Here is a 27,610-nt window from a genome sequence, read left to right as displayed (position 1 = left end):
AAAAATATACAGGGGAAAAAAGACAGTCTCTTCAATAAATGGTGCCGGGAAAATTGGACAGTTATATGTAGAAGAATGAAACTCGACTATTCTCTTACACCATATACAAAGATAAACTCAAAATGGATAAAATACCTCAATGTGAGACAGGAATCCATCAGAATCCTAGAAGAGAACATAGGCAGTAACCTCTTTGATATCAGCCACAGCAACTTCTTTCAAGATATGTCTGAAAGCATGAAAAAGATAGAATAGTCAAAATGCAGTTGTATTTGTTTTTTATTTAATTCTATTTTTAAAAGATTTATTTTATTTACTTATTTGAAGGAGAGAGGAAGAGGGTACAAGAAGGGAAGTGGCAGGTAGAGGAAAAGGCAGAAGCAGGCTTCCTGCAGAGTAGGGAGACCTAGGGCAGGGTGGATCCCAGGACCCTGAGAACCTGAGCTGAAAGCGGACACTTAAGCAACCAACTGAGCCACCCAGGCACCCAAAATGCAGTAGTGTTGGAAGTGGCCAGAATACACACACACACACACACACACACACACACACACACACACACACACACACATATACATATGTAATTTTGTTATTATATCATTATATATATTATATCATATATATGTATATGTATGCATGTGTGTGTGTGTGTGTGTATATATATATATATATAGAGAGAGAGAGTAACTGTCCCTCAGAACAACGTATTAGTTAAAATATAACACCCATGGGAAATTTTGCTAGTTAGAGAGTAACTGTCCCTCAGAACAATGTATTACTTAAAATATAACCCCCATGGGAAATTTTGCTAGTTACCAAGCATGTTTAGATATAGCTTCAAGAAAAAACACATACAGTCGCCTGAGTGTCTCAGTGGTTTAAAGTCTCTGCCTTCAGCTCAGGTCAAGATCCCAGGGTCCTGGGATTGAGCCTCACATAGGGCTCTCTGCTCAGCATGGAGCCTGCTTCCTCCTCTCTGCCTGCCTCTCTGCTGACTTGTGATCTCTGTCAAATAAATGAATAAAATCTTAAAACACACACACACACACACACACCTACTGGCAATAGTCCTCTGGGGAGAGGAGGATATAGGGCCTTGAAGCCTAGCAGCTGGGGATGCCTGGCTTGCTCAGGGTGGAGTGCTGCCTGCTTCATTTTTCTGTTATCTCCCCCACCCACCCTGAGAGCACCTGTGGCTAATTATATAAGTCCTTTGAATGTGCTTACACAGCTATAAACTTTATACTGCTTGCCCAGACATATTTTGCCTTCCTTCTGGTTCATCTACAAAACATATGATTAATGTTTAGCCTTCTTCGGCTCTTCTGTTGATTACTGTCTATATCTAACAAAAAACGGGACTGGGGAGTTGTTCGGGGCAAGAGTCTATTCTACTGTTGTCCCCTGCTCCCTTTCTCTTGCAGCTGACTTGTTTGTGCCTCATCTTCTCTCCTGCACCACCAGGAAGTGGCATATATTTATATAATATATATCATATATATAAATGGATATATAAAAACACTACATTCGGGGCGCCTGGGTGGCTCAGTGTTTTAAGCCGCTGCCTTCGGCTCAGGTCATGATCTCAGGGTCCTGGGATCGAGCCCCGCATCGGGCTCTCTGCTCGGCAGGGAGCCTGCTTCCCTCTCACTCTCTCTGCCTGCCTCTCTGCCTACTTGTGATCTCTCTCTGTCAAATAAATAAATAAAATCTTAAAAAAAAACTACAAGATGGGATTGGGAGGGAGACAAACCATAAATGACTCTTAATCTCACAAAACAAACTGGGGGTTGCTGCGTGGAGGTGGGATTGGGGGAGGGGGAGCGGGCTATGGACATTGGGGAGGGGAAGCGAACCATAAGAGACTATGGACTCTGAAAAACAACCTGAGGGTTTTGAAGGGTCAGGGGTGGGAGGTTGGGGCAACCTGAGGGTTTTGAAGGGTCAGGGGTGGGAGGTTGGGGGAACAGGTGGTGGGTAATGGGGAGGGCACGTTTTGCATGGAGCACTGGGTGTTGTGCAAAAAGAATGAATACTGTTACGCTGAAAAAATAAATAAAATGAGAAAAAAAAAAAAAAAAAAAAAAAAAAGAAAAAAAAAAAAAAAAAAAAAAAAAAAAAAAACTACATTCATCAGCTCTTGAGTATGAGTTATTTAAAAAAATCATCTTATTTAATGTCACATGTATATTCTCAACAAGTGTCAAAATATCTGAGTCATTCAGAGCAATGTATCTAATGACAATGCAGATAAGGTATGAAACCATAATAAGAGGGTAACTTTCAATTGCAAATATATGCTAATTTAGAAACATTTTAAATAAAATGTGAAAGGAAATCGAAGTAGAAATTAGAGAATAATTAAAAATAAAGTTAATACAAACACTATTTATCAAAAAAATATGCCAATGCTTAGGGTAAATCCTTAGCTTGTGTTCAAACACAAAATACATTATTACATCAATAGAACATTTGTTACCACCTCATTATTACTACACTTGAGATTAGCCAGAGCAGGAGGTGTTGAATAGCGGTGTTGGATTATTAAATTCTACACCTGAAACTAATATTACACTGTATGTTAACTAATTGGAATTTACATAAAAACTTGAAAAACAAACCCTCACTGTAACAATTCTAGCAATATTCCCTATAAATAAATAAATACTAAATAAATGCTAAATATATTTTAAAAAAATGACTGAAATGCCTGGTGTTGTTGAGTTTGTGGAGAAATGGGAACACTCATACATTACTTATGGAAATGTCATAGAGCACCACCATTTTTGAAATATCTTTGTCAGTTTCTGAAAATGCTAGCACACACTTATCTTATAAATCAGCAAATCCACTCTTAGGTATCAACCCAAGAGAAATGATAATTTATGTCCACCCTAACTTTTCTACATTAGTGTTCACAGCAGCATAATTCACTATGGTCCTTACATGGACACAATTCAAATGTCCATCAGCTAGTGAATAAGTATACAAATGTGGTAGACACATACAGTGGGATACTATTCTTTTTAAGGGGAACATACTACTAATAATACAATGTGATAAACCTCTAAAACAGTATGGTAAAGGAAGAAGATAGTATCATCTTTTAAAAGTATTTGTTTTTTAAAAAGTCTATTTCTCTCCTGGTTATGTCATGTGGTATCATAAATGGATGAAGGAAAAATTGAGGTGTCCTTGAGATTCCCTAGATCTCTGAACAAAGCTCTGCAGATTCATTAATTCCCAACGGTAGCTGTCAATGTGCATAAAACTTGGATCCTTAGTTCCTTTCTGTACCGAGAAATGAAAGTTTTCATAGTAAATGTATTGATTTCTGCTCACCTGAGCTGTTTACCCTCCATTTTTATTTTATTTATTTTTTAAAAGATTTTATGTATATATTTGTCAGAAAGAGAAACAGCAAGAGAGAGAACACAAGCAGGGGAAGCAGGAGAGGAAGAAGCAGGCTTCCTGCCAAGCAGGGAGCCCAATGCAGGGCTTGATCCCAGGACCCTGGGATCATGACTTGAGCCAAAGGCAAACCCTTAATGACTGAGTCACCCAGGTCCCCTTACCCAACATTTTAAAGCTCATCCCCTCTACTCCTTCTTCCCTTAATAGCTGTCCAGTCTCTTCAGAGATGATTCTCTCTTTCCCATCTTTGCTACCTTATCATGTGGGAACACGTGTCTGTTATGTCACTCCTTCCCACCCAGAAAACTGGCATTCACATGTTTCTCTGAACGGTAATGGGTTTACTTGTGAAATGTGAGTCCTTGGATGTGAAGAACAAAGGAAACAGTATTCTAAAAGACAATTCTGATTTCATTGCTCACACTCCCGTAACTGTGGGAAATGACCCAGTGTCCTTGGAATCATGTAACTTTATATAAGCATTTGTTGTATGTAGAATTCATCATAAGTTGACCAGAGCACACTTTTTCGATCTTAGAGTTCACAGTGATAGATGGGCTTCCATATCTTTATGTCAGTTCAAACATGCATGCCATCGATTCTGAACCTGTCATATTTTGATTGTGAGGTTTATACCAATTGGCTTCAAGTCCACGGGCCTTCTTGAATTACTTAATCTGCACATTTTGGATAAGCAAATGACTCAAAGGAGGTTTTTTAACAATACATCCATCAGGATGGCAAAAATATGGGACATCATCACCAACAGATGCTGGTGAGGATATGGAACAAGAACTCTCATTTATTGTTGATGGGAAAGCAAAATGGTGCCACAAATTGGGAAGAAGACATTTTGTCATTTTTTACAGAACTTAAAGAATTTAACAATCCCACTCCTTGGCATTTACTCAAAGGAGTTAAAAACTTATGTCAACAAAAACCCTGCACACACATGTTTATCAGCATCTTAATTCAAAATTGTCCATACAACTGCAAGGAGCAAAGACGTCCTTCAGTAGGTGAGGATAGATAAACTGCAACATCAGACAGTGGAGTATTATTCATTGCCAAGAGAAATGAGCTCCAGGCCATGAAAAGGTATGAAGACCCTTCCAATATGTTCCCCATGGTACCTGGCATTCAGCTCAATCACAAATACAAGACTCTTGATTGTCCCTGTCACTGATTTTCTAGTTTCATCTCTTACTAACTAGACTTTTAGGAGCTCAGTGTCCAGCTTATAAACCGACACACAGAAGAAGCTCAATGATAAATTATTGAATGAATATATGAGCCAATAGCCACAAGCATATTGAAATGATTGTGTTTTCTGCATACTATATTTCACCTTGGTCTTTGTTATGCAACAAAGGGAATATTCTCATCCTAACACATGCCTATTTACTCTCATAATTCCCTTTATTCCTTTGTGCCCATTTTTGATGTTTTCATCTAGAAAATCTTCCTGACCCCCTGGTCTTTGTTGTGTGTACCTCAAACATGCTTTCTTTGGTCCCCCCTTGCTGCTACTACCTCCCATTTATAACATGGTCTTATCATATTCTGCTCCCCTTTGGGTATCTCTCAGAGGATCTGAAGTTTTGATCGCAAGAACTTTATTCTGTTCTATTCATCACTGAAGGCCCTGCGATCATCAATGTGTCTAATATATTTTTTGTCTAGAAATATCTATTAATTAATGAATAGGGAATAACACACACACACACACACACACAGATATATAAATGGAATATATTTTCCTGAAGTTGTTTTGTGCATAGATGGAACACATATTTTTAAAAGCTTTTCATAATGCAATATTACCTAGAAATAATGTAATTAACAGAAAAATGGCATGAACAGTTCACATTCATATGATGATGAAATCTTGCTGAAAGCAGGGAAAATATCAATGTAAGATATTTGCTCCTTCATTGGGAATCTCAGTTTCAATCTTTGTAAATACATAGTTTAATCAGGAGTTCAAAAAATTGTCATTTCTAAAAGAGTTCTTGTTAGAAATCTCACTGTGAATCAGATAATAACAGGAAAAAAGTCTCTTGTCTCCACTATTATTTTTTTGGTCCAAATTTTCTTGATGTTATTCAACTTCCTTCATGCCATTATTGACTCATTTGATATTTATTGTGCCTGAGACATTGTGCTGACTTGTAGAAACTGTTTTTAATAAATAGTCAAGTACTCTATGGAGTGTGACTTTATTTAATAGAAATTCCTCTTAGATAATAAGATGTTCATTAATTTGAGTCACGATTCTTTGTAATGGGTTAGCAGCCTAAGCCAGGTAATATGAACAATACAATATGACTCTGAAGTCTATGAGAGAATTTGGAAACTTGGGGTAATATTTGTTACCCCTCAGAGGTTAAAGCGCTCACTTTTACAATGCTATAGACATTTTAGACTCTAATTTTAAGGAAAGCATGTTATGATCAATATTGGTACATAATAATGAGCAGGATTCTTAATAAAATATGTTAGATTTTATATATAATGAATATTTATAGTGAATATAAATATATATATGCCTATACTATATGTTGTGTGCGTGTGTGCATATATATATATATATATATATATATATATGAAAAGCTATAGTTAGTTTTTTCTTTTTTGCACACATTTCTGCTCCATTCAGTTCAGAAGTTAGCACAGTAGTTTATTTTTTCTTTATTTGGTAGGCATTCATTTCTGAGAACTTCCAATATGTCTTTTGAACTTTGTTTTCATTGAATCAGTGCTCAGCTCCAAGCGTATTTATTTCTCACTTGAAATAACTCTTCTACTACACAATTTCCTAATGGCATTTTTCATCTGGTCATTTCTCAGAGTATAGATTAACGGGTTTAACATCGGCGTTATCATAGTGTAGAACACTGAGACTGCTTTATCAATAGATAAAGTAGTCACAGGTCTCATGTACACAAAAATGCAAGGCACAAAGAATAGGATAACTACTGTTCCTTAGGAAACGCAGAATGACCACATAGGAGACGATCAAGAGGAGGAAGAGGAAGACACAGATGAAACCACTGTTGGCAGCAACGAAGAGCCCTAGCGTGTGGGTATCAGTGCAAGCAAGATTGAGCAAAGGATTCAGATCACACATAAAATGATCTATGACATTAAGGCCACAGAAGGGTAAAGGGATGATAAAGAGGATCTGTATGGCTGCATGAAGAAAGCCTCCCACCCACACCACTCCCATTAACAGGCCACACACCCGCCGATTCATGATGGTCGTGTAGTGCAATGGCTTGCAGATGGCCGCATAGCGGTCATAGGCCATCACAGTAAGTAGGATGATATCAGCACCTCCAAAGAAATGTTCTCCAAAGATTTGGATTATACATGCATTGAATGTGGTGGTCTTCTTTTCACGGAGTGAATCTATGATCAGTTTAGGGGTATTAACAGAAGAATAGCAGGCATCAATGAAAGAGAGATAGGCCAGGAAACAGTACATGGGAGACCCCAATAATGGGCTGGCAGAGATAGTGACCACGGTGAGCATATTTCCTACCTCAGAGATGATGTAAATCACCAGAAAGATGACAAATATGATTTTCTGCATCTTCGGATTCTCTGTGAGCCCCAGTAGAACAAACTCTGTCACGTTGTTTCTGTTCTCCATTATTTCATATTATGAATAATTGCATTACCTGAAAAAATTCCTTTGGATTAATATAACCTTGAATGTATTAAGCTTTTTCACCTAGTAAGAAATACATACCTAGATTCTATTGAATTGTGGATTCTCATGTGTTTTTCTGAGATAGAAAATAAATTATGAGTTCTTTAAGATTACATAAATTATTTTCTAGTTGAAGTTTCTGTGAGTATGCCCATGGGGAACTTTGTAAACACACAGGCAGGAGATTTGTGCACACTTTGTCATCTGAGGTGATTAGTCATATAACAGGAAGTCGTCAATTGTATACATACTGTCAGTTAAGTAAGAAAAGGGAGGAAGTTTATGATGTAAAAGCTATGAATGAAAGGTTAGGAATTTTCCCGTTATCCTTAGGAAGTGGGAAGCCATGAGAAGAAAATGAAATCATACATGGGAAAGTGAAGAGGAATTAGAAGAAGAGATAATAAAGGTAAAATTTTAATAAAGATCTTCATGTGTCTTGGATGAAGTGGGGTGAATTTCAGTAAGAAGGTTGGAAGCCAGAGATAGAAACCCCAGTTAAGAGATTAATTATTATAGCAGACATAGTATTAACAGGACGTTGTTTTTGCATACATAAAGTATAAAAAAGCTACTATAAAATAACTAATGATGTTTATATTTTATATATAATAATATTATATTTGCTAATGATATCTATATATTTATATATAGATATAATTATATATCTATATAGATATATAGATATACACAGAGAGAGAGAGCGAGAGAGGGAGAGAGAGCATTTAATATTTGATTAATATGTTCATGGTATAATAGCAAGTGTTGTATACATGGGATCTCATTAAATACCGATAACATCCCATTTGTTTGGTGTTATTCCATCCATTTTGAGATGAGGAATCAGTGTCAGAGAATTAGTTTGATGGTAATAATAACAATAACAATATTTAATAAAATTGAATATTTAGTGGTCTTCAGTGTTTTTGTAGATATTTGCTGATTTAGTTCCCGCCACAAATTGTAAGATAACTCCAGCTCTTGTTTTAACAATTATTTTATATGTTAAGTAATAGAAACATAGAGGAGGTAAAGATCCTGCCAAGATCAAGATGGTAATTTAAGAGCAAAAACTAAGATTAGTTCAGAATATACTTCTTTATGGTTTTCCTCTAAATTATCACCCATGCTCTATATTGTTATAATTAACAACATTGAACTAATTATCTTTTTTATATGAACACAATAATAATTGCTTTATTACTAATTTGGAGGCAAGTGTCTATTACACAATTTCATTAGAACACACACACAAACACACACACACAACAAAATGATATGCCTGAACTCCCAATTATCAAGTAAAAAAATTTAAAAAGTCAAATAAAAATTAAAAAATGTGGTACTATGTTTATTGAAAGCTCTTTTAATCTTGACTTCACCCTCAGACTTATTTTTCCCTACTATAATCTGCCTCCAAAGCAAACCATCTGTTTTTGTTGTTTGTTTGTTTGTTTTAGTTTTCAGTCAAGATTTCAAACCATCTGGGGGCACCTGAGTGGCTCAGTGGGTTAAAGCCTCTGCCTTTGGCTCAGGTCATGATCCCAGGGTCCAGGGATCGAGCCCCACATCAGGCTCACTGCTCCACGGGGAGCCTGCTTCCTCCTCTCTCTCTGCCTGCCTCTCTGCCTACTTGCGATCTCTGTCTGTAAAGTAAATAAATAAAATCTAAAAAAAAAAAAAAAAAAGATTTCAAACCATCTGTTAAACATTGAAAAAGATTTCCATTGTGGTTAAGTGCTTTGGTTTGAAAATCAAAAAGACAAGGTTAAAATTCTGATTTTTCCACTTGCATCTTCTTTTACCTGGAGGACCTTTAAACACATTACATCCTTGTTTCCTCATCTATAAAGTAAGATTAATCATATCCATATGAGAGATTTTCATGAGAATTTTTTAAGGAAACTTACTTGAACATATCTCTACTGTGTTGTACGCACAGAGGACTTTCATCTATTTTGTAACTGTGTAGGCACCTAGGATATAGGAATTATTGACATTTTGAGTGATAATAATGCAATCATTTAACTGTGCATGATTTCAGGAAGAATCCTCTCCAATTCTACTTTTAAAGAAAGCATGCAGACTCAATTATCCATAGCCTTTGTTACCAGAAAGAATTCTCCATTCATGCTTGGATAACACAACTGATGCTATGTGTTGTTGTTATTCATAATTACATCTCTTCTATGTGAGAAATGTATTTCCATTGTGTTTTCATTCTCATGATTAGTCTAGATTTATTAAACTAATTGTCTCATTGCAAAAGCATGCTGTTTGGTGACAAAGAGCAGGGTCCTACAATTTCCTTCAATTCCTTGAGTTTCAAAATTTTTCCTGTCAGCTTAGATGAATGATATTTACCAACTACCTTTTCAAGAAATGGGACGAGGATGGAATACTTGAATACTATATTTGAAGGGACTGAAACAATGACTAATATATATGGGAGGCAACAATATTTAAGATGAATCAGCAATATTGAAGACTTACCTTATAGACTTAGAAGATCTTAATGATATTTGGAGGTGTTCAGAAATAATCCCATCTTCAAATTGACCTCCTCTCAGATAGATAAATTTCAATATGAAAGATAAGGCACAGCCAATAAGAGACTGATCAAATAATTTGATACCAAGTCAAGTTTTTAAGAAAGAGTTTTTATCAATCAAAAGCTTCCCTTCTAGCCTAAAGCCTCAGAAAGCTTTTACAGAACATTTGGGATTTCAATTTAGAATGGATTATTTTGGAAAAAAATATGGAGACGTCATCTACAGATGGCTCTGGTCCCATAGGGAAGAAGCAAGATGTATAGATAAACACGTTCAAATGGTCATTCTGATCATATTAATCTTGTTCTGCAAATGGAATCAACAAAAATTGTATTTACCTTACAGTGCAAGCATATTTAAAGAGTTTTCCATAGGTTCAAGGATCTTGCCATGGTGTTGTTACTTTTTCTCCCAAGAATTAATTATCTCCTCTCATAGAAAGGATTTGTCTTAGAAACCATGCTAAAGAGACATGTTTGACAAACATCCAGTTGTGAATAGGGAATTGCATGGCCTGTACTTGGAATGAAGCACATAGGAATACCCGTTCTCTAAATGAACCTGAGCTTCTAAGAAAGCAGAATATTAGGCAAGTAGAAAAATGGCATAATTCCAGTGTGGTGACCTGTGATGTAGCTAAACTATTGATTCATGTCAAAGAGAACTTTTGCCTCCTTAGCAATAATATTACTTCTCTGGAACCTGCTTCAGATTGCTTGAGAGCTAGAGCAGTGAGGGCATGAAATCAATGGCTGGCTTTTTAAGGTTCTTGACTCCAAAAGCTGTTCTTGTTTGTTTGTTTTCACAATCACTAGGAGACAGGGAGTAAAAACAAACTCTAAGAAGCTCCCAACTAGTTATCTTTGGGATTCATGGTTTGTTCAGCATAGAATACTAGGCACCATTAAAATTGTGGAGGCAGATCAAAACACAAGAAGAGTCCCAATTGTTCTACAACTATGTCATTTAGTACTGTTGTTTCCTTTGAGTAACTCTAGGAGACCTGTGGTGATGTATTGTTGTGGTTTTAATGTGTTTTCTCAGATGACTAATAATGTTGAGGGTTTTTTTTTTTTTCATCTTATTATTAGCCATTTGTATACCTTCTTTTATACATTTTTGTTCAAGTAGTTTGCATAATATTTAAACCTAAGGGGTTCTGGTTTCCTTATTACTAAGTTCTAAATGTTCTTTATATATAATATAGGTGTTTGTCATATGTGTATTATGTATATCTTTAAAATTTTCACCTATTCCATGGATTGCCTTGTCATTTTTTAAAAGTGGTGTTATCTGATAAGCACTGTGTTTTAAAACTTTGACAAATTCCAATTAAAAAAATATTTATTTTTTATTTACTTCTCCGTGTTCCAGCATTAATTGTTTATACAGCACACTCAGTGCTCAATACAATACGTGCCCTCCATAATACCCACAACAGGCTAACCCTACCTCCCACCCATTGCCCATTAAAAAACCTCAGATTGTTTTTCAGAGTCCACAGTCTCTCGTAGTTCATCTCCCCCTAAAATTTGCCCCAACTCCATTCTCTCCATCTCCCATCTTCCATGTTATGTTTTATGCTCCACAAAGAAGCAAAACCGTATGATAAGTGGCTCTCTGCTTGACTTATTTCACTCAGCTTCATCTATTCCAATCCTGTCCATGTTAATACAAAAATTGGGTATCCATCCTTTCTGATGGAGGCATAATACTCAATAGTATACATGGGCCACATCTTCCTTAACCATTTGTCTGTTGAAGGGTTTCTTGGTTCTTTCCACAGTTTGGCGACTGTGGCCATTGGTGCTATGAATATTGGGGTACAGGTGGCCCTTCTTTTCACTACATCTGTATCTTTGTGGTAAATACCCAGTAGTGCATTGCAGAGTCATACAGAAGCTCTACTTTTAATTTCTTAAGGAATCTCCACACTATTTTTGAAAGTGGTTGTACCAACTTGCATCCTAACAACAATGTAAGAGTGTTCCCCTTTCTCCATATCTTCTCCAAAGCACATTGTTTATTGACTTGTTATTTTTGGCCATTCTAACTGGTGTAAGGTATTATCTCAATGTGGTTTTGATTTGAATCTCCCTGATGGCTAGTGATGATGAACATTTTTTCATGTGTCTAATAGCCATTTGTGTGTCTTCATTGGCAAAGTGTCTGTTCATTTCTTCTGCCCATTTTTGGACATGATTATCTGCTTTGTGTGTGTTGAGTTCGAGGAGTTCTTTATAGATCCTGATATCAGCCCTTTGTCTGTATTGTCATTTGTGAATATATACTCCCATTCCGTGGGTTGCCTTTTTATTTTGTTGACTGTTCCCTTTGCTGTGCAGAATCTTATGATCTTGATGAAGTCCCCAAATTAATTTTCGTTTTTGTTTCCTTTGCCTTTGGAGACATATCTTTTTTTTTTAATTAAATTATTTATTTTTTCAGCATAACAGTATTCATTGTTCTTGCACAATACCCAGTGCTCCATGCAGTACGTGCCCTCCCTATTACCCACCACCTGGTTCCCCTAACCTCCCACCCCCGCCCCTTCAAAACCCTCAGGTTGTTTTTCAGAGTCCATAGTCTCTCATGGTTCTCCTCCCCTTCCAATTTCCCTCAACTTCCTTCTCCTCTCCACCTCCCAATGTCCTTCATGTCATGTGTTATGCTCCACAAATAAGTGAAGCCATATGATACTTGAGTCTCTCTGCTGACTTATTTCACTCGGCATAATCACTTCCAGTCCCGTCCATGTTGCTACAAAAGTTGGGTATTCATCCTTTCTTTTTTTTTTTTTTTAATAAACATATAATGTATTTTTATCCCCAGGGGTACAGGTCTGTGAATCACCAGGTATACACACTACACAGCATTCATGATAGCACATACCCTCCCCAATGTCCATAACCACCTCCCCCCTCCCAACCGCACCTCCCCCCAGCAACCCCCAGTTTGTTTTGTGAGATTAAGAGTCATTTATGGTTTTTCTCCCTCCCAATCCCATCTTGTTTCATTTATTCTTCTCCTATCCCCCTAACCCCCCATGTTGTATCTCCACGTCCTCATATCAGGGAGATCATAGTTGTCTCTCTCCAATTGACTTATTTCACTAAGCACGAAACCCTCTAGTTCCAACCACATCATCGCAAATGGCAAGATTTCATTTCTTTTGATGGCTGCATAGTATTCCATTGTATATATACACCACTTCTTCTTTATCCATTCATCTGTTGAGACATCTAGGTTCTTTCCATAGTTTGGCCATTGTAGACATTGCTGCTATAAACATTCGGGTACACGTGCCCCTTCGGATCACTATGTTTGTATCTTTAGGGTAAATACCCAGTAGTGCAATGGCTGGGTCATAGGGTAGTTCTATTTTCAACATTTTGAGGAACCTCCATGCTGTTTTCCAGAGTGGTTGCACCAGCTTGCATTCCCACCAACAGTGGAGGAGGGTTCCCCTTTCTCCACATCCTCACCAGCATCTGTCATTTACTGACTTGTTAATTTTAGCCATTCTGACTGGTGTGAGGTGATAACTCATTGTGGTTTTGATTTGTATTTCCCTGATGCCAAGTTATGTGGAGCACTTTTTCATGTGTCTGTTGGCCATCTGGATATCTTCTTTGCAGAAATGTCTGTTCATGTCCTCTGTCCATTTCTTGATTGGATTGTTTGTTCTTTGGGAGTTGAGTTTGCTAAGTTCCTTATAGATTTTGGATACTAGCCCTTTATCTGATATGTCGTTTGCAAATATCTTCTCCCATTCTGTCAGTTGTCTTTTGGTTTTGTTAACTGTTCCCTTTGCTGTGCAAAAGCTTTTGATCTTGATGAAATCCCAAAAGTTTATTTTTGCCCTTGCTTCCCTTGCCTTTGCCGATGTTCCTAGGAAGATGTTGCTGTGGCTGAGGTTGAAGAGGTTGCTGCCTGTGTTCTACTCAAGGATTTTGATGGATTGCTTTCTCACATTGAGGTCCTTCATCCATTTGGAGTCTATTTTCGTGTGTGGTGTAAGGAAGTGGTCCAATTTCATTTTTCTGCATGTGGCTGTCCAATTTTCCCAGCACCATTTATTGAAGAGGCTGTCTTTTTTCCATTGGACATCCTTTCCTGCTTTGAAGACTATTAGTTGACCATAGAGTTGAGGGTCTATTTCTGGGCTCTCTAATCTGTTAAATTGATCTATGTGTCTGTTTTTGTGCCAGTACCATGCTGTCTTGATGATGACAGCTTTGTAAGAGAGCTTGAAGTCCAGAATTGTGATGCCACCTACTTTGGCTCTCTTGTTCAATATTCCTTTGGCTATTCGAGGTCTTTTCTGGTTCCATATAAATTTTAGGATTATTTGTTCCATTTCTTTGAAAAAAAATGGATGGTATTTTGATAGGGATTGCATTAAATGTGTAGATTGCTTTAGGTAGCATAGACATTTTCACAATATTTATTCTTCCAATCCAGGAGCATGGAACATTTGTCCATTTCTTTGTGTCTTCCTCAATTTCTTTCATGCGTACTTTATAGTTTTCTGCATATAGATTCTTAGCCTCTTTGGTTAGGCTTATTCCTAGGTATCTTATAGTTTTGGGTGCAATTGTAAATGAGATTGACTCCTTAATTTCTCTTTCTTCTGTCTTGTTGTTGGTGTACAGAAATGCAACTGATTTCTGTGCATTGATTTTATATCCTGACACTTTGCTGAATTCCTGTACAAGTTTTAGCAGTTTTGGAGTGGAGTCTTTTGGGTTTTCCACATATATTATCATACCATCTGCGAAGAGTGATAGTTTGACTTCTTCTTTGCCGATTTGGATGCCTTTAATTTCTTTTTGTTGTCTGATTGCTGAGGCTAGGACTTCTAGTACTATGTTGTATAGCAGTGGTGATAATGGACATCTCTGCTGTGTTCCTGACCTTAACGGAAAAGCTTTCAGTTTTTCTCCATTGAGAATGATATTTGCGGTGGGTTTTTCATAGATGGCTTTGATAATATTGAGATATGTGCCCTCTATCCCTACACTTTGAAGAGTTTTGATCAGGAAGTGATGCTGTACTTTGTCAAATGCTTTTTCAGCATCTATTGAGAATATCATACGGTTATTATTCTTTCTTTTATTAATGTGTTCTATCCCCTTGATTGATTTGTGGATGTTGAACCAACCCTGCAGCCCTGGAGTAAATCCCACTTGATCGTGGTGAATAATACTTTTAATATACTGTTGAATCCTATTGGCTAGTATTTTGGTGAGAATTTTTGCATCTGTGTTCATTAAGGATATTGGTCTGTAGTTCTCTTTTTTGCTGGGATCCTTGTCTGGTTTTGGGATCAAGGTGATGCTGGCCTCATAAAATGAGTTTGGAACTTTTGCTTCCATTTTTATTTTTTGGAACTGTTTCAGGAGAATAGGAATTAGTTCTTCTTTAAATGTTTGGTAGAATTCCCCTGAGAAGCTGTCTGGCCCTGGGCTTTTGTTTGTTTGGAGACTTTTGATAACTGTTTCAATCTCCTTACTGGTTATGGGCCTGTTCAGGTTTTCTATTTCTTCCTGGTTCAGTTGTGGTAGTCGATATGTCTCTAGGAATGTATCCATTTCTTCCAGATTGTCAAATTTGTTGGCGTACAGTTGCTCACAGTATGTTCTTATAATTGTCTGTATTTCTTTGGTGTTAGTTGTGATCTCTCCTCTTTCGTTCATGATTTTATTGATTTGGGTCCTTTCTCTTTTCTTTTTGATAAGTCTGGCCAGGGGTTATCAAACTTATTGATTCTTTCAAAGAACCAGCTCCTAGTTTCATTGATTTTTTCTACTGTTTTGTTTTTTTTTTTTTTTTTGGTTTCTATTTCATTGATTTCTGCTCTGATCTTTATGATTTCTCTTCTCCTGCTGGGTTTAGGGATTCTTTCTTGTTCTTTCTCCAGCTCCTTTAGGTGTAGGGTAAGGTTGTGTACTTGAGACCTTTCTTGTTTCTTGAGAAAGGCTTGTGCCACTATATATTTTCCTCTCAGGAGTGTCTTTTCTGTGTCCTACAGATTTTGAACCATTGTGTTTTCATTATCATTTGTTTCCATGAATTTTTTCAATTCTTCTTTAATTTCCTGGTCAACCCATTCATTCTTTAGAAGGATGCTGTTTAGTCTCCATGTATTTGGGTTCTTTCCAGCTTACCTCTTGTGATTGAGTTCTAGCTTCAGAGCATTGTGGTCTGAAAATATGCAGGGAATGATCCTAATCTTTTGATACTGGTTGAGACTTGATTTGTGACCCAGGATGTGATCTCTCCTGGAGAATATTCCATGTGCACTAGAGAAGAATGTGTATTCTGTTGCTTTGGGATGAAATGTTCTGAATATATCTGTGATGTCCATCTGGTCCAGTGTGTCACTTAAGGCCTTTATTTCCTTGTTGATCTTTTGCTTGGATGATCTGTCCATTTTAGTGAGGGGAGTATTAAAGTCCCCTACTATTATTGTATTATTGTTGATGTGTTTCTTTGATTTTGTTATTAATTGGTTTATATAGTTGGCTGCTCCCACGTTAGGGGCATTGATATTTAACATTGTTAGATATTCTTGTTGGACAGACCCTTTGATTATGATATAGTGTCCTTCCTCATCTCTTATTATAGTCTTTGGTTTAAAATCTTATTGATCTGATATATGGATTGCCACCCCAGCTTTTTTCTGATGCCCATTAACATGGTAAATTGTTTTCCACTGCCTCACTTTAAATCTGGAGGTGACTTCACGTCTAAAATGAGTTTCTTATAGGCAACATATTGATGGGTTTTGGTTTTTTATCCATTCTGATACCCTGTGTTTTTTGATTGGGGCATTTAGCCCATTAACATTCAGGGTAGCTATTGAGAGATATGAATTTAGTGCCATTATTAGCCTGTAAGGTGACTGTTACTGTATATTGTCTATTTCTGATCTACTACTTTTAGGCTCTCTCTTTGCTTAGAGGACCCCTTTCAATATTTCCTGTAGAGCTGGTTTGGTGTTTGCAAATTCTTTCAGTTTTTGTTTGTCCTGGAAGCTTTTTATCTTTCCTTCCATTGTCAATGATAGCTTAGCTGGATACAGTATTCTTGGCTGCATGTTTTTCTCATTTAGTGCTCTGAATATATTATGCCAGCTCTTTATGGCCTGCCAGGTTTCTGTGGATTAGTCTGCTGCCAATCTAATATTTTTACCATTCTATGTTACAGACTTATTTTCTCGGGCTGCTTTCACGATTTTCTCTTTGTCACTAATACTTGTAAATTTTACTATTAGGTGACGGGGTGTGGGCCTATTCTTGTTGACTTTGAGGTGGGTTCTCTGCATCTCCTGGATTTTGATGCTTGTTCCCTTTGCCATATTAGGGAAATTCTCTCCAATAATTCTCTCCAATAGACCTTCTGCTCCCCTCTCTGTTTCTTCTTCTTCTGGAATCCCAATTATTCTAATGTTGTTACGTCTTGTGGTGTCACTTATCTCTCGAATTCTCCCCTCGTGGTCCAGTAGCTGTTTGTCCCTCTTTTGCTCGGCTTCTTTATTCTCTGTCATTTGGTCTTCTATATCACTAATTCCTTCTTCTGCCTCATTTGTCCTAGCAATGAGAGCCCCCATTTTTAATTGCACCTCATTAATAGCTTTTTTGATTTCAACTTGGTTAGATTTTAGTTCTTTAATTTCTCCAGAAAGGGCTTTAATATCACCAGAGAGGGTTTCTCTAATATCTTCCATGCCTTTTTCAAGCCAGGCTAGAATCTTCAGAATCGTCATTCTGAACTCTTGATCTGACATATTACCAATGTCTGTGTTGATTATGTCCCTCTCCTTTGGTACTGCCTCTTGTTCTTTTGTTTGTGGTGATTTTTTCTGCCTTGTCATTTTGTCCAGATAAGAGGATATGAAGGATCAAATAAAATACTAAAAGGGTGGCAAAGACCCCAGAAAACTGCACTGTAACCAAATCAGAAGAGACCCCAAATTGTGGGGGGTGGAGGCAGATGGGGATAAAAAGAGGTTCAGAAAAAAAAAGAAATAATTAAAAATTAAAACAAATAAAAAATAGAAAAAAAAAGAAAAAATATATATTTTAGAGAAACTAGTCAAAAAACGTTAAAAAAGAAAAGGGTAAATTTTTTAAAAATTTAGCAGAAGAAGAAAAAAGAAAGAAAAAAATTGAAAAAAAGATTGAATTAACTGCAAGACTAAAGAATCATGGGGAGAAAGCCATGAGTTCCGTGTTTTGCTTTCTCCTCCTCTGGAATTCCGCTGCTTTCTTAGGTATTGAACCTGCTTTCCTTGATAGATGAACTTCATCCAGGCTGGATATTTTGTTGATCTTCTGGGGGAGGGGCCTGTTCTAGTGACTCTCAAGTTTCTGCCGGATGTGGAATTGCACTGCCCTTACCAGGGGCCGGACTAAGTAATCCACTCGGGTTTGCTTTTGGGAGCTTCTGTTTCCTGAACACTTTCCGTAGAGTTCCGGAGGACGGGAATGAAAATGGCGGCCTCCTAGTTTCTGGCCCGGAGGAACCGAGAGCCTGGGGCCCCACTCCTCAGTGCGCCCCCAGAGGACAGCACCCAATCATTCCCGTATCCCCAGCCTCCAGCCATGCTCCGAGCTCACCCAGCCCGTGACCAGTTCAAGATAACCCCGAGCTGAGAGTTCAGTCCTCACCTCTGCCTCTGTAGCTGGCTTCTCCATTCTAACACCTGCGAGCTCTGCAACACTCCGACACCCCCGATCCTTCTGTGACCCTGCGGGACCTGGGCCACGCTGACCCAGTGTGAGCTTCACCCCGCTTCAGCCTCTGGAGCCATGTCCCTCAGTGGAACAGACTTTTAAAAGTCCTGATTTTGTGCTCCGCTGCTCTGCCACTTGCTGGGAGCCAGCCCCTTCCCCTGCAGTCTATCTTCCCATCATTTTAGAGTCACTTCTCCGCCAGTCTTACCTTTCAGAAAGTGGTTGATTTTTTGTTTCTAGAATTGCTGTTCTTCTCTTCAATCTCCTGTTGGATTTGTAGGTGTTTGCAATGTTTAGATAAGCTATCAAGCTGATCTCTTGCTACCTGCTGTAGTCTCAGCCTGCTACTTCTCTGCCATCTTGACTCCTCCCCCTCTTTGGAGACATATCTTGAAAGAAGTTGCTGTGGCTGATGTCAAAGAGGTTACTGCCTATGTTCTCCATGAGGATTCTGATGGATTCCTGCCACATGTTGAGTTCTTTTATCCAATTCGAGTTTATCTTTGTGTATGGTGGAAGAGAATGGTCGAATTTCATTCTTCTACACATAGTTGTCCAATGTTCCTGGCACCATTTGTTAAAGAGACTGTCTTTTATCCACTGGATATTTTTCCTGCTTTGTTGAAGATTTTTACCTTAGAGCTGAGGGTCTATATCTGGACTCTCTACTCTGTTCCACTGGCCTACGTGTCTGTTTTTATGACAGTACCATGCTGTCTTGGTGATCACAGCTTTGTAGTAAAACTTGAAATCAGGCAACGTGATTTTCCGAGTTTTGTTTTTCTTTTTCAACATTTCCTTAGCAATTCGGGATCTCTTCTGATTCTATACAAATTTTAGAATTATGTGTTCCAGGTCTTTGAAAAATGCTGGTGGGATTTTGATCAGAATGGCATTGAAAATATAGATTGGTCACAGCAGTATAGACATTTTAACGATGTTTGTTTTTCTGATCCATGAGCATGGAATGGTCTTACATCTTTTTGTTCTTCTTCAATTTTTTTTATGGGTGTTCTGTAGTTCCTTGAATACAGATTGTTTACCTTTTTGGTTAGGTTTATTCCCAGTTATCTTATGGTTCTTGGTGCTATAGACAATGGAATCAAATCTCTAATTTGACTTTCTGTATTTTCATTATTAGTGTATAAGAAAGCAACTGATTTCTCTATATGATCTGTCTTCTGCCTTATTACTGAATAGAAGAATGTGTTCTAGTAGGTTAGGGGTGGAGTCTTTTGCGTTTTCCATATAAAGGATCATGTCATCTGCCAAGAGAGAGAGAATTTGACTTCTTCATTGCCAGTTTGAATACCTTTTATTTCTCTTTGTTGTCTGGTTGCTGTTGGACTTCTACTACCATGTTGAGCAAGAGTGGTGAGAGTGGGCATCCTTGTCATGTTCCTATCTGAAAGGGAAGACTGTCAGCTTTTTCCCACTGAGGATGATATTTGCTGTCGGTTTTCATAGATAGATTTCATAAGGTTGAGGAATATTCCCTCTATCCCTATACTTTGAAGGGTTAAAATCAGGAATGGATGCTGGATTTGTCAAATGGCTTTTATGCATCAATTGAGAGGACAATCTTTTTTTTTTAATATTTATTTGACAGAGAGAAATCACAACTAGGCAGAGAGGTAGGCAGAGAGAGTGGAGGAAGCAGGCTCCCTGTGGAGCAGAGAGCCCAATGCGGGGCTCGATCCCAGGACCCTGGGATCACGACCTTAGCCGAAGGCAGAGGCTTTAACTCACTGAGCCACCCAGGCGCCCCGAGAGGACAATCTTTTTAATGTACTGTTCAATCCCATTAGCTAGGATCTGGTTGAGAATCTTAGCATCCATATTCATCAGGGATATTGGTCTGAAATTCTTGGTTTTGGTGGGGTCTTTGCCTGGTTTGGGGATCACGGTAATGTGTGCTTCATAAAAAGAGTCTGGAAGTTTTTCTTCTGCTTCAATTTTTTGAAAAAGCTTCAGGAGAATAGGTGTTTTTTCTTCTTTGAAAGTTTGGTAGAATTCCCCAGGAAATCTGTTAGGTCCTGGCCTCTTGTTTTTTGGGCGGATTTTGATCACTGCTTCAATCTCATTACTTGATATCAGTCTATTCATGTTGGCAATTTCTTCGTGGTTCAGTTTTTGAATTTATACTTTTCCAGGAATGCATCCATTTCACCTAGGTTGCTTAACTTATTGGCATATAACTGTTCATAATAATTTCTGATGATTGTTTCTATTTACTTGGTGTTAGTTGTGATCTCTCCCTTTTCATTCATAATTTAATTAATTTGATCCTTCTCACTTTTCTTTTGGGTTAGTTTGGCCAATGCTTTATCGATCTTATTGATTCTTTCAAGAAACCAGCTTCTAGTTTCACTGATGTATTCTACTGTATCTCTTGTTTCTATCTCATGGATCTCTGCTATAATTTTATTTTCCTTCTTATGTGGGGAGTTGTCTTAATTTGTCATTGATTCTCCAGGTCTTTAAGGTATAAAGACAGCTGGTTTATTTATTTATTTTTTTTTTTTTTGAAGGAGGCTTAGATGGCTATGTATTTCCCCCTAGGTCCACCTTTGTTATTTCCCATAGGTTTTGGACCGAAGTGTCTTCATTCTCATTGGTTTCCATGAATTCTTTAAGTTTTCTTTGATTTCCTGGGAGATCCAAAAATTCTTAAGCAAGATGGCCTTTAGCTTCCAGGTGTTTGAATTCCTTCCCAACTTTTTCTTGTGGTTGAGCTCCAGTTTCAAAGCTTTGTGTTCTGAGAATACGCAGGGGATAATCTCAATTTTTTGGTATCAGTTGAGTCTTGATTATTGACCCAGTATGTGGTCTATTCTGGAGAAGGTTTCATGTGCACTCAAGAAGAATGAGTATTCTCTTGTTTTAGGGTGGAATGTTCTGTATGTATCTATAAGGTCCCTCTGGTCCAGTGTGTCATTCAATGCTCTTGTTTATTGATTTTCTGCTTGGATGATCTATTACTGAGAGTGGTGTGTTAAGTTCTCCTACGAATAATGTATTCATATCAATATGACTCTTTATCTTGATTAACAGTTTTCTTATGTAATTGTCTGTTCCCATATTGGGGGCATAAATACTTACAAGTGTTAGATCTTCATGGTGGATAGACCCTTTAAGAATTCTGTAGTGTCTTTTTGTATCTCTGACTACAGTCTTTAGTTTAAAATCTAATTTATCATTTATGAGAATCACTACCCCAGCCTGCTTTTGGGGCCCATTGGTGCGAAAGATGTTTCTCCATCCCTTCACTTTCAGTCTGCTTGTATCCTTAGGTTCCAAATAGGTCTCCTATCATAACATCGATGGGTCCTGTCATTTTATTCAATCTGCAACCCCATCCCATTTCTTGGGCTCATTAAGGCCATTCACGTTAGGAGTGATTATTGAGGGATAAGTTGTTATTGACATTTTGTTACCTGTGAAGTCTTTATTTCTATAGATTGTCTCCATAATTTCTGCTCAATGATATTCTAGGGCTTTTGCCTCTTTTATAGAACCCTCACTTAATATTTCTTGTAGTGCAGGCTTGGTGGTCACATACTATTTTTTTTTTTCTTGTCACATACTATTTTAAACCTATCCTTCTTGGAGCTCTTTTTCTCTCCATGCATTTTGAATGTCAGTTTTGCTGGATAAAGTATTCTTGGCTGCACATTCTTCTCATTCAGTGCCCTGAATACTTCTTCCCAGCCCTTTCTGGCTTGCCATGTTTCTGTGGACATGTCTGATTTTATTCTGATGGGCTTTCCTCTCTATGTAAGGAATCTCCACTCTCTAGCTGCTTTCAAGAGCTCTTGTCTAAAATTATGATTCATCATTTACACAATCAGGTGGCTTGAGGTCTTTCTAGATTCTATGATGTAGGAAATCTTTCTACCTTTAGGACATGAACACCAGTTCCATTTTCCATATTGGGAAAATTTTTGTGGAGAATTTGTTCAACTATATCTTCTAGACTTCTTTCTTTAACATCCCCATCAGGGATCCCAATAATTCTAACATTAGAATATTTCATGGCATAATGTATTTCCCTAATTCTGTTTTCATGGCTTCTAAGCTGTTTGTTCCAGGCTTCTTCCTGATCCTTCTTCTCTATCAGTTTGTCCTCTAGATTACTAATTCCATCTTCTGCCTCAGTTATCCTAGCTGTTATAAAATTTAGATTAGATTGAAACTCATTGAGAGCATTGTAACATCATCCCTGGTGGCTTTTACTTCTTCCCTAATCAGTTCCATTTTGTCATTAAAGGCTTTCTCCAACCTAGCCATTGCCTGGGTTATTGTTAGCCTGAATTCCCTTTCCGACATACTCTTTTTTTTTTTTTTTTTTTGCAAAATTCTAATTTTTTATTTATTTATTTATTTTTTTTCAGCGTAACAGTATTCATTCTTTTTGCACGACACCCAGTGCTCCATGCAAAACGTGCCCTCCCCATCACCCACCACCTGTTCCCCCAACCTCCCACCCCTGACCCTTCAAAACCCTCAGGTTGTTTTTCAGAGTCCATAGTCTCTTATGGTTCGCCTCCCCTCCCCAATGTCCATAGCCCGCTCCCCCTCTCCCAATCCCACCTCCCCCCAGCAACCCCCAGTTTGTTTTGTGAGATTAAGAGATGGGATTGGGAGGGAGACAAACCGACATACTCTTTATGTCCATATATAATAGCTCTGATGGAGAGGACATCGTCTCTTTATTTTTCTTCTTTTGGGCATTCTTCCTCCTAATTATTTTTGTGAGAGATGACGGACAGAATGTGTAGCTGAGTGTATCAACCACGGTGCAGGCAAGGTGCACGCAGGAACGCTTTTGTCCACTGGCAACTTCTGGTCCTGTAGAGATCCAGAAGTCTATAATTCTAATCTCAGACTGACTTTATGGGTGATCAGAGTTCTTTGGTAGATAATCAGCTCACTTTAGCTAGTGCCTCCTGCTTCTCCACCATCTTGTCACCTCTCCTCACACAGCCCTCAGACAGTCCCAGGTAAATGAAGAGAAGACCCTAGGAGCAGCATTCAAATTGTGCAAATGACTTTTGGTACTAACCCCAAATGTCTGCATGCCAGTGCCTACAAATAAATTTTAAAAATCCAGTATCTATTTGTTATTTACAAGTACTAACTATGAAATTAAACTATGCATCTATTGGCCTTATATCTTGAAATGATGCTAAACTCACATTATAAATAGGAGAACTAAAAATCGTCTGTACTCACATTCAAATGATGTGTGTGCATGTATGTGTTTTGTGTGTCTGTGGGCATGTCTGCTAATGTAATAGTGTTATATACACTTGCCTCCAAGGTAGTATTAAAGCACTTATAATTATTGTGGTTATATTAAAAAGAGATTAGTACGTCAGTGTTGTTAAGTATAGCAATAAGGACATGGACAAAAATCTGGAGGGAAGGCATTAACTATTATAATCTGAAATAATCTTGGTTCTGCTATTTTTTTTAAGATTTTATTTATTTGACAGAGAGAAATCAGAAGAGAGGCAGGCAGAGAGAGAGGAAGGGAAGCAGGCTCTCCACTGAGCAGAGAGCCCGATGTGGGACTCGATCCCAGGACCCTGAGATCATGACCTGAGCCGAAGGCAGCGGCTTAACCCACTGAGCCACCCAGGCACCCCTTGGTTCTGCTATTAATTAGCATCTTGATCTTGGCAGGAACCTTAACCTCTCTATGTTTCTATTATATTATGTATAAACAAAGTATAAAATCAATAGCAGGAATTATCTTACAGGTTTGTGGTGGGGGTTAAATCAGCAAATGTCTGCAAAAATACTCAGAGCCATTAAATATTCAATTTAGTAAATATAGTTATTGTTATTATTACCATCAACCTAAGTCTTTGACACTGTCTCCTCATCATAAAATGGATGGAATAATACCAACCATACAGGATGTTATCAGTATTCAAGGTGATCCTGTGAACAGAGCACTTGCTACTATTCTGTGAAGATAGCAAACAGTTATTGGATTGTACACACACACACACACACACACACACACACACACACACACATGATTCTATATTGTATATATAACACATGCATAAGTTATATACATATAGACATATATAGTCATATGCATTAAAATACTATTTTTATGGACCCTACAGAAAGTATGAGTTGTAAGAGAATATTTTGAACAACTCTATGCTAAATTTAAAAAGACTGACAATGCCAGTTTTTGGTGAAGTTGTAGGGAAACAGAAACTCTCACACATTGCTGGTGGAAATATAACATTAGCACTACCACTTTGAAAAAACTTGACAATTATTTGATATTTGAAAACACTTGACAATTATTTGATATGTTAAAATACACGTAACATGGGGTGATTGTGTGGCTCAGTTGGTTAAGCCTCCGCATTGGCTTAGGTCTCACTCCTGGGATCTAGCCCCGCATTGGCCTCCCAGGTCTGCGGAAGTCTGCTTCTCCTTCTCCCAATCCATCTGCTTGTATTCCCTGTCTTGCTCTGTCTCTTTCTGTCAAATATATAAATAAAATCTTTTAGAAAAGTTAAAATAAAATACACAATGTATATGTCAGCAATTCCACTCTTAGGTATCAATTGAAGGGAAATGATAATTTATGTCCACAAGAAGGCTTGTACATGAGTGTTCACATTTCATCGTTCACTAGGGCCATTGACTGGACAAAATTCCAATGCCCATCAGCTAGAATAAGTATACAAAATATGGTAGAGCCATACAGTGGCACAGTATTCTTACTAAAGAGGAACAAACTGCCAATAATACAATGTGATAAACCTCTAAAACAGTATGGTAAGAGAAAAAGATAATATTTTCTTTTGGATGTTATGAAGTATGTGACTTCACAAATGAATCAAAAGATAGACTGAGGTGTCTTTGAGATTCCCTAATCTCTGACCAAAGCTCTGTGGATTCATTATGTCCCAGCAGTAGCAGTCAATGCACATAAGACTTGGATCATCAGTTCCATCTTGTACCCAGAAGTGACAATTTTCACAGTAAAATAGCTGTTACCACTCACCTCAGTGGAGTTTATACCCCATTTTTAAACTTAGTCCTTCTAGTTCTTCTTCCCTTAGTAGCTTTCCATTCTCTTCAGACATGATTCTCTCTTTTCCATCTTTGCTACCTTATCATGTGGGAACACGTGTCTGTTTTGTCACTCCTTCCCACCCACAAAACTGGCATTCACATGTTTCTCTGAACTGTGAAGAGCCTACTTGTAAAATGTGGGTCCTCAGGCCTAAAGAACCAAGGAAACAATATTCCAACAGACAATTCTGACTCCATTGCTCACACCTCAGAAACTGTGCAATGTCCCAGTGCCCTTGGAATACTGGAACTTTATGTAAGAAATTTCTTGTCTGTAGAATTCATCATAAGTTGACCAGAGCACACATTTTTGATTTTAGAATTCACAGTGATGGATAGGACTCAATATCGTTATGTCAGGTCAAACATGGCATAGATTCTGAACCTGTCATATTTTAATTGTGAGGTTTGGACCACTTGGCTTCAAGTCCATGAGCCTTCTTGAATTAATTAATCTGCACATTTCAGATAAGAAAATGACTCAGAGGGGTGTTTTTTGTTTGTTTGTTTGTTCGTTTACTATTCACCCATTAGAAAGGCCAAAATATGGGACACTATCACCAACAGATGCTGGTGAGGATGTGGAATAACTGGAATTCTCATTTATTGCTGATAGAAAAGCAAAATGGTGCAGTCATTTGAGAAGACATTTTGTCAGCTTTGACAAAACTAAAACAATTTAGCAATCCCATTCCTTGATTTTTACACAAAGGAGTTGAAAATTTATGTCCACAAAACAACCTGCATACGCAGTTTAACAGCAGCTCTATTCACAATTGTCCATACAACTGGAAGCAGCCAAGACATCCTTCAGTAAGTGAGGATAGACAAACTGCATCATCACACAGTGGAGTATTATTCATTGTCAAGAGAAATGAGCTACAGGCCATGAAAAGGTATGAAGACACTTCCAATATGTTCCCCATCGTAGTTGGCATTCAACTCCATCCTAGATATGAGACACTTCTTGATCTTGTCTGTCACTAACTTTCTAGTTTCACGTCTTACTAACTAGACTTTTAGGAGCTCAGTGTCCAGCTTATAACCTGACACATAGTAGAAACTCAATAATAATTATTGAATGAATAGATGTAGCCACAATGTACTGAAATGATTAGATTTTTCTTTTTCAGTCCCTGGCTTTTGTTATGCATCCTCTCCTAGGAATCCTCTCAGAAAAACACGTGCTTATTCACTCTGATGATTCCCCTTCAATTTTCATTCCCCTTTTCCACACGTTTTCATGTAGGAAATTTTCCTGACCCCCTGGTCTTTGTTGTGTGTCCCTCAAAGAGGCGTTCATTGCCCCCTGTGCTGCCACCACCTGCCCATTTATAACATGGTCTTATCATTTTCTGTTCCCCTCTGTGTGTCTCAGTAGATCTGAAACTCTCTGAAGGCAAGACCCTAGTTCCTCTGTACTCACCTCCGAAGACCAGCAACCATCAGTGTGTCTGAAACATTTGTTGGGCTCAAGAAATTTCTATTGGTGAATGAATGAGAGAAATATTATCAAATATAAATGAATGGAATATATTTACCCTGAAGTTGTTTTGTGTGTAGATAGCAGCACATATTTTTTAAAACAATAATTCATAATGAAACGTTACCAAGAAGTAAATAATTAACAGAGAAAAATGACATGAACTCAAATTCAGACTTTTCCATAAATTATACTCGATGTGTTGGATATCCATATGAGGAAAAAAGAATCTAAACCACAACCTCACCTCATACCATACACAAAAATGAATCTGAAATGAGTGTGAGGTCTACATGTTAAAGCTAAATCTATTGAAACTGCTAAATAAATATTTTTGATCTCAGGAGTAGACCAATATTTATTAGATACAAAATAATCATGAACCATAAGAAAAAAAATTAAAATTGGAGTTTGTCATAGTTTTAAAACTCAGTGCTTATCAGGTAAAACCACTTTGAAAAATGACGACGCAATCCATGTATTAGGTGAAAATTTTAAAGCTATACATAACACACATATGACAAACACTTGTATTATATGTGAAGAACATTTAGAACTTAGTAATAAGGAAACCAGAACCCCTTAGGTTTAA

The 27,610-nt window shown here is 37.7% G+C and overlaps 2 pseudogenes; one reads left to right on the top strand and one right to left on the bottom strand.

Annotated features, from left to right (window-relative positions):
- Positions 1-27,610, top strand: part of LOC123948505 — a 372,440-nt pseudogene that overhangs the window by 92,535 nt on the left and 252,295 nt on the right.
- On the bottom strand, positions 6,193-7,069 carry LOC123948504 (annotated as a pseudogene).

Source organism: Meles meles, chromosome 8 (assembly GCF_922984935.1).
Source record: "Meles meles chromosome 8, mMelMel3.1 paternal haplotype, whole genome shotgun sequence".
In the NCBI taxonomy this organism is placed as follows: Eukaryota; Metazoa; Chordata; class Mammalia; order Carnivora; family Mustelidae; genus Meles; species Meles meles.
The sequence above is the reverse complement of the archived record's forward strand: the minus strand, read 5'-3'. Positions and strand labels throughout refer to the sequence as shown.